Here is an 8,366-nt window from a genome sequence, read left to right as displayed (position 1 = left end):
TATGAGAAAAAACAGTTTTATTTTACAATATTCATCTTCTATGCATAGTGAAATATTCAGATAAGTTTCATCGATGTGGCTATTCCCTACAACAAAGTTACTCATTCTGAGTAAATCTTACCTATATTTTCCTTTAAGTTCACTACAAAAAATGGGAGCATTCCAGATTTTTAAAGAAAACACTCAGGAGACAGAATGGTACAATGGGCAGCTTCAGACACATGATACTTACTTAGTACTAGAGGACCTTGGCCAGAATGTAGGCTCTGCTTATTCCTGGTCATTTCTCTATTTTTTTTTATTATAGCTTTTTATTGACAAAACACATGCATGGGTAATTCTTCAACATTAACCCTTGCAAAAACTTCTGTTCCAACTTTTCCCCTCCTTCCCTCCACCCTTCCCCTAGATGGCAGGTTGTCTCATACATGTTAAACATGCCAAAGTATATGTTCAATATAATATATGTATACATGTTTATACAGTTGTCTTGCTGCACAAGAAAAATCAGATTTAGAAAGAAGGTAAAAATAACCTGGGAAGAAAAACAAAAATGCAAGCAAACAATAACAGAAAGAGTGTAAATGCTATGTTGTGGTCCACACTCATTTCCCAGAGTTCTTTCACTGGATGTAGCTGGTTCTGTTCATTACTGAACAATTGGAACTGATTTGGTTCATCTCATTATTGAAGAAAGCCACATCCATCAGAATTGCTCCTCATATAGTATTGTTGTTGAAGTATATAATGATCTCCTGGTTTTGCTCACTTCATTTAGCATCAGTCCATGTAAGTCTCCAAGCCTTTCTGTATTTATCTGCTGGTCATTTCTTACAGAACAATAATATTCCATAACATTCATATACCACAATTTATTCAGCCATTCTCCAATTGATAGGCATCCTTTCAATTTCCAGTTTCTAGCGACTACAAAAAAGGGCTGCCACAAACATTTTTGCACAAAGATCTTTAAGATCTCTTTGGGATATAAGTCCAGTAGTAACACTGCTGGATCAAAAGGTGTGCAGTTTGATAACTTTTTGAGTATAGTTCCAAATCGCTCACCAGAATAGCTGGATCATTCATCAACAACACCAACAATGCAACAGTGTCCCAGTTTTCCCACATCCTCTCCAACATTGGGCATTATCTTTCCCTGTCATTCTAGCCAATCTTGGTATCTCAGAGTTGTCTTAATTTGCATTATTCTGATCAATAATGATTTGGAGCACCTTTTCATAGGACTAGAAATAGTTTCAATTTCTTCATCTGAAAATTGTCTGTTCATATCCTTTGACCATTTATCAATTGGAGAATTATTTCTTTATTTTTTAAACCAGTATAAATTCGTTTTTGAGGATTGCTGCTTTTCATATCGTAGAAATCTGATACTGACAGGTCCCCTTTTCCATTTTATTTTTATTACTTTTTTCTTGAAAATCTTGATCTTTTGTGCATGTGTGTGTCTTCATATGAATTTTGTTATTTTTTTCTTGTTATATGAAGTTCCTTTGATTGGAATGACACTACATAAGTAAATTAGTTTAAAAATATTATGTTCAATGTTTTATTTCCAATTAGTTAATATTTTCAAATTACTTAAGTCCACCTTTATTTCTCTAATCAATGGTCTGTAGTTGTATCTTGGAAGATAGATTCTAGAGCATTTTATATATTCTATAGGAAGTTTAAATAGAATTTCTTTATCTCTTGTCAACTTTTGCTATTATTATATAGAAATTTCCAGAATTTCTATAAATTTATTTTGTATCCTGTAAATTTGCTGGTTTTAACCATTTCAATAAAACTTTAGCTAGAGTTTTAGAGTTCTTTACATAAACCATCATATCACCTGCAAAAAGTGATTATTATGCTTCTTTTTTTCCCCCTATGATTATTCCCCTATTTTTTTCTTGCTTTATTGCCAGCATTATTACAATGTCAAATAGAAGGGGTAAATGCATATCTTGGTTTCACCCCTCATTTTATTAGAAAAATATTATGGTAACTCTTGGTTTTAAGTAGATCTTATTTATTATTTTAAAGGAGGGTCATTTATCCCTAATTTTTTAGTGTTTTTCACAGAAATATTTTTCAAGTTTTTTTTTCTGTATCTATGGACCTAAACATGTATTGTTGTTGTTGTTAATATCCTTGTTCTTTTTTCCCCCTTACGCAATTAGGGTGTCTGAGGTCAAATTTGAACTCAGGTCCTTCTGACTCCAGTGCCACCTAGTTGCCCCATTGTTAATATCATTAAGTTTATAGTTTTCCTAATATTAAAAGAACCCTATGTTACTGGCATATATGCAACTTGTTCATATTGTATGATACTTGTGATATATTATTTTAGCCAATTTGTTAATATATCATTTAAAATGTTTGCATCTGGATTTATTTTCTTTTTCTATTTTGACATACCTATTTTATGTAGCAAGATCATATTTGTATCCTAGAAGAAAATTGGTAATTTGCTAGCATTTTAAACAGTTTGTTTAAAATTGGAATTAATTTCTCTTCAATTGTTAATAATAAATCATGTGGTTCTGGATTGTCTTTAATATTTTTTAAATTCACTTTTTGCCAGAGTTACAGAGCTAGAGCCAGGGGTGTCTTCAGGCCTCGGGAAACAGGGAAATGATAATGAAGCAGAAGCAGTGAAAATTTAGCTGATGGGATGTCCTATAAAACAAGAGAAGGGATAGTAGGGTGACAAATTGGAGATAGAGGTTCTTCCAATTATTATGATACCTTCCTCCCATTCCCAGGGACTCTACTATATTTTTTTCCCAAGGGAAAGTGATCCTATCATTGAAGGCACTGTTACCCCTTTACCACTATTTTCTTCCTTTTTCCATTCCCTCTACTTCCCTAGTTGTGGAGGGCGCACACACACACTTGCACATAAGGTTCTTCACCTTCAATGTAGGAAAATTTAGAGATCTGGAGATACTTTGTCCTTGGGATTGCTGCAGCAGAGCCACCTACTCCAAGAAATCCACCCCATCTTGATAGAATATCTCATCCTCTGATCTCTTCCCATACCTATGGAAAAATACATAGCTTCTCAAAAATTCAGACATACAGTCTTCAGACACACCCCCTTCTTTCTAGCTGAGAATGACATTCAAAAGCCCTACCTAGGATGAGCTATATATCTGGGAGAGAAGGGTGTGGTTAGTGGGATGGTTAGTCCTCAGGATCTGAGCTGGTGGAAATTTGTGGATTTTTCCCCACTATATATGGATACTTCTGGTCACATTGATATGAAGATCTCACTGCTAAGTAGTCCATACTCACGCCCAACTCACATCCCTGCATTAGCTCACATATGTGCATAAGTATGCTATACATACATGCCCAGAATTGCAAAATTGGAAAGGAATTCAACACATACCTTTACAATGACCCAATTAACCCCCCCTACTTATTCTCTTCACTACCTCACATTGCTATTTTATAGACCCCCTAGACCCCAGCCCTGCTCCCACCCAACATAGGAACTCTCACTCACCTTTGACGGGTTAACTGGTTGTAATAGTTTATCACGTCCTTCTTATACTGTTCCATCTGCTCTGGGGGCATCCTTTCCAGGATAAACTGGCTTCGTTAAAGCCTGAACATTCAGTGGCAGCAATAAAGCCACACAGCAGGAAAGGACCAGAAAAGAGAACCAATATTGAAAGGCAGCCATCTGAAGAACAAGAGACAAGAAGGAAGGGTCAGAAGAGAAAGCCTGAGGAAAAATCAAAAGAGAAATGGAGAGAAAATAGAAAAGGAAAAGAGAAAAGGAGAGATGAGGAGAAGGGAGAGGGGGGAGAGAGACGTCAGAATAAAGGAAGAAATTAACAGAGCAAAAGAACAGAGAAGAATTAAAGGAGAGAAACAGGGAGAATTCAGGGAGAAGGAGGTGTTGTGATAGGGGAGCCACCTGTCAGTGACTGCTGGAGGTCTAACCCAGACCTGTAGAATGGATCTCTAAATGTGAGAGGATGATGATCATAATACAAGGAGACTGAGAGGCAGTTGCATTGTCTGACCTCTCTCCTCTTCCTTCTTGCCTCCAATTTATTTCATTCCCAATCTACAAGGAACATCTTAGAAGGTTGTTTTGCAATGCCTTCAAGTTTATGATCCACAGCTATGGAAGCTCTCAGAGAATTGGCCTGCCCCTTCACCTAGGCACAGTTCTTAACAGAAGGGAATGAAAAGAGAGAGGGATAGAGAAGGGACAGGGGAGAGAGACAGAGAAGGAGAGACAGAAAAGCAAAAAAAAAAAAAAAGAGAGAGAGAGAGAGAGAGAGAGAGAGAGAGAGAAAGAGAGAGAGAGAGAGAGAGAGAGGAAAACAGAGAAAAAAAGAGAAAAAGTGGAAGAGAGAGAGGTCAAAGAGACAGAGAAACTGAAGCTTTTAGAACTCTAAGCCTGGAATGTTACCAACTACTACCCAACTTCTAACTTAGATGGATAATAAGGATCTTCCAGCATATATGAGTATTTAATAAGCTCTGTGACATATTCCCTACTCACAAGTTAAGAATCTTAGATTTAGGGGCTCTCAAAAGACCATCTAGATTCTCTATCCCAAGAATACCCTATTCTCTATTAAAGACTCCCCTCCTCTTGCCTCTGTGTGGCTAATGGGGGAGTCTCCGTTACTCCCCTCACTCTCCTAGTCTCCTAATTCTCCCAGCCAAGTGCCCTTTTTAAGACTCCTGCCATCCCACTCTTGTTTTTTCTCAGTTTTCCTCACTTCCTTGGAAATGGTAGTCTCCTTCCCCACCCCCAAAATCTCCTTTTCTTATACCTTGTTGAAATACTCACTGTATAAGTTTGGCAGAGTGGGAGCAAGAAACAAGAAAGGAGATGGTCTATGAGTTTGAGCTGTATGCTGGATCCCAGCCGACTCCTGGGTTCTAGCCTCCTGGGGCTTGCTTATATGATGATTTGGAAAGAGGAGGGAGGGGAAAGGAGAAGGAAATTAGGAGAGGAGAAGGGCAAAAGAAGGGGTGGTCAAGAAAGGAGGAGGTTCCCTTCCTCCTCATCTAACAAGATCACCTGACTTCACCAACATTGAGAAAGGTGCTGCTGCTACCTCCTTAGTAACCTAAAGACTGAGAGAGACAATGATAATGGTCCCTCTGCAGAGGAGCCCACTATCCTACCCTTCCCTTAGCTGAAAAGGACCAGTTGTGGTGAGGGATTAGAATCTATAGGGTGAGTGCACTACTTTGAATCCATGCCAGATCTCTCATCCCCATAGTAGTAGTCCATCTAGACCTTTCTTGCCTTTGATCAGTAATAATTCCCTTCCAAAAAGTCTCAAACCATTAGAAGGGAGCAGACTAGATGGCTTCTAAGGTCCCATTCCAACATTTATTCATTATACCTGGGGGGAAATTGAGAGAGAACAGAGACTTTTGGGGACAGGGCAACAGTAAGAGGTATCAGCTGAAGAAAGTCTTTTGGAATTGTGTTTGGGGATTGGACTGAATAACCTTTTGTCCCCAGGATGTCATGTGGAACGAGGAAGTCCAGAAGTCAAGCCTAAAGACTTAAGCTATCAGATATGTGTCATGATGTTGTCTCTGAAAGAATTCAGGCTTATCCTCCAACTCAAAGGCATTTAATGACTTTTTTTCCCCTTGAGGCTGGGGTTTAGTGACTTGCCCAGAGTCACACAGCTAGCAAGTGTTAAGTGTCTGAGACCAAATTTGAACTCAGGTCCTCCTGAATTCAGGGCTGGTGCTCTATCCACTGCGCCACCTAGCTGCCCCCCCATTTAATGACTTTTAAACACTCAGGGGGTAGGCCAAGCTTCCTGAAGAAGTCAGCACCCTAGCAAAGCAAGACAAGGATTTTAATAGAATAAATAGTGCTGATTACATCCGAAGATATGTCAATTCTGAGGTATAGGAGGAGTTTGATACCATGGGGAGATCCTAAAATCCTGATGGAACTATGCATGGGGTTACCCAGAATGTACACAGAAAAGTTCAATCAATATATTATAATGATATTATAACTATCATAGGATAATGATATTATGACTATTATAGGTTCACCCAATGACAGGAAAGCAGGGGAACTGAGCAGGCGAAAGATTTTTTTGAGGAGCTGTTTGGAAGTCTATCTTGGTTTTGAAACTGATTTTGAGATTGCCCTGTGGAGTTTGTCCTTGGTACCAAATTTCCTAGTTTTAGCCTAGTTTTAGGCTTGTGACTGACCAATCTCAACACTTAGTCAAAGCAAGAACTGAGTGAAAATGGAAAACCTAAGGCTAAGAGTTCCTGCAAAGGAAAGTGGATTCATATGTCAACCAGAAAGTATAAAAGTGGAGTGGAAGGAGAACATATCCCGGCAGTGACTCATTCCAGGGAGGCCTTCCTAAAGAAGGAGAAGTTGTAAAATATAATTTTTGAAATTTAGAAATTTAAAAGGAAAGGATGCTGGGAATGCCTGACCTTGATATTGGCATAGAATTCCTTGTGAAACCCAGCTAAAGGCACATTTCTGAATGATATATATATATATATATGGATAGATAGATAGATAGATAGATAGATAGATAGATATAGATATAGATATATATGCACAGTCCCACATACTCAAGGATCTATGAATATAACTGGCCTTTTACCCCCAGCCAGAGTCTCTAGGACAGGTCTCATTTATGGTTCACAGGAAAGTTGGTTCAAGAAACAGACTTCTTGGAGATCCCAAGGGAAAACTTCCAGGCCCAGAACCTCAACTCTTCCCCCACTAGGTGTGTATTCAAAAACCAAATTCCCACATCTTAACCTTCTTGAGTCCTACCCTTCCACCATCCCTTGAGTTCCAAGTTTCTTTCATCTGTATCAACCTCCATTGCCCGATTCTAGCCTCCCCAAAGCCTCCTTTCCCAAGTGTTCATTAAATCCAAGGGATAGAATTATCAACTTTTGGCTTCTTCATCATTGTGCCCACTTATCTGGAGTCCATGAGCTAGCCTCTTAGTATAGGAGCTGCTCCCCAAAGACTCTTGTCTCCTCACCATCATCTCTCTCTTTTCACTAAGCTTTCCCCACCCCCACCCCCCACCTCCAAAACCCACCCAGAGGAAGGAAACAGACAGAAAAGGGCAGATGGATTGTGGGACAATAGCTGAATCCAAGGGACCCCTCTCCTCCCCAGGCCCAGTCTATCCCCCCAACCCTAGCCATCCTCCCTCTTCTAGAACAGATCTATGTTTTTCTATCCGACAACATTGCTCACTGTCACCTCCAGGCTCCTTTCCTAGTCATGGTCACTTGATTTAAATCCAGGAGTTAAGGGAGCTGGGGGAGAAGGAAGGCTTTCCTCAGTCTGTCCTGTGATTATAGACCACTTCTCTCTTCACTCACAGGTTATCAATGAAGTGGATTGAAATAGATTGGGAGAGTATAATTTTATTATTATAATGGAATTGTGGTTCAAGAAACATGAAGAAATCATATGAGATATGTAACGTGCTCTCCTGGCAGTTACAATTACTAGTCTGTCCTAGACCCACCAGAGTACCTTTGACCACTGTCCTTTGCAGTGTGAACTCTACCCGGCTCGCCTCCTCTGAGGCCTTCTAAGGTCTCTGGCCACAATCTCTTGAATCTATAGTTTAATAACCGGTAGTGCACTCAAGAACAGCCATGTGTAATCTTAAAAGTCTTTATTGTACCTACTCACATAATGCCTTAACTGATGCCCTGACTTGTTGGTTCCCGAGTGAACACCTGGTCTGAAGACCCACGTGTTCACTACCAAAATCCTTACCTCTTTTGGCTACCCATCTCGGCTTGGCCACCCAGGCTAGGAAACCAGGGTGAAGAGCGCCAGGTTAAAGAGAGTGACCGCTGCCTACAGTGGGCTTATAAAGGGCCTGTGAGGTCACACACACAGCCAATCATCGAGAGAGTCACCCATTACGAAGCTATCTCAAAATGGACAGGATCCCACCTATAAGGCAGTCCTAATATCCACAGAAATTACTTCCGGGCCTCAATGATGCGCTGTGGTGCAGCCCATTTAAAGGGCTCTTACAGAGATATTTATTACATGATAAAGACTGTCCACTTTTTTCATGAAATAGCTCACAAGTCCAACCAAACGTGACTAAATAAGGCAGAATCATAGATGATTGGATAGCATTCTTCCTGGTTCAAAAACCTTTAAAATCTCAGGGAAGGAGGAGGAGCAAGGTCAGAGTCTGGGGAGTAATGGGAGGAGTGTTCCAGGAGTTGGGGAGGAATTAGGGAGAGGCCAGGGAGGAACTAAAAAGGATCCAAATGGAGTCTACCTGACTAAGTCCGACTTGTCTGAAGATATGCTAATCAAGACAGTCTCAGAGACTGGC

At 39.9% G+C, this 8,366-nt stretch overlaps 1 long non-coding RNA gene across 2 annotated transcripts; it reads right to left on the bottom strand.

The window, feature by feature from the left end:
* LOC141538996 (uncharacterized) lies at positions 1 to 7,804 on the bottom strand. Of its 2 annotated transcripts, none has more exons than XR_012481173.1 (4): positions 7,787 to 7,804; positions 3,515 to 3,694; positions 2,919 to 3,045; positions 1 to 2,682 (listed from the first exon to the last, which is right to left on the bottom strand). It is a non-coding gene; the product is annotated as an uncharacterized LOC141538996 (long non-coding RNA). The 2 variants fall into 2 exon arrangements; XR_012481172.1 differs by lacking the exon at positions 7,787 to 7,804 and adding an exon at positions 4,823 to 4,960.
* Between the last annotated feature and the right edge of the window lie 562 nt (positions 7,805 to 8,366).

This window comes from Sminthopsis crassicaudata, chromosome 4, assembly GCF_048593235.1.
Source record: "Sminthopsis crassicaudata isolate SCR6 chromosome 4, ASM4859323v1, whole genome shotgun sequence".
NCBI classification, from domain to species: domain Eukaryota; kingdom Metazoa; phylum Chordata; class Mammalia; order Dasyuromorphia; family Dasyuridae; genus Sminthopsis; species Sminthopsis crassicaudata.
This window is presented reverse-complemented; position numbering and strand designations above follow the sequence as displayed.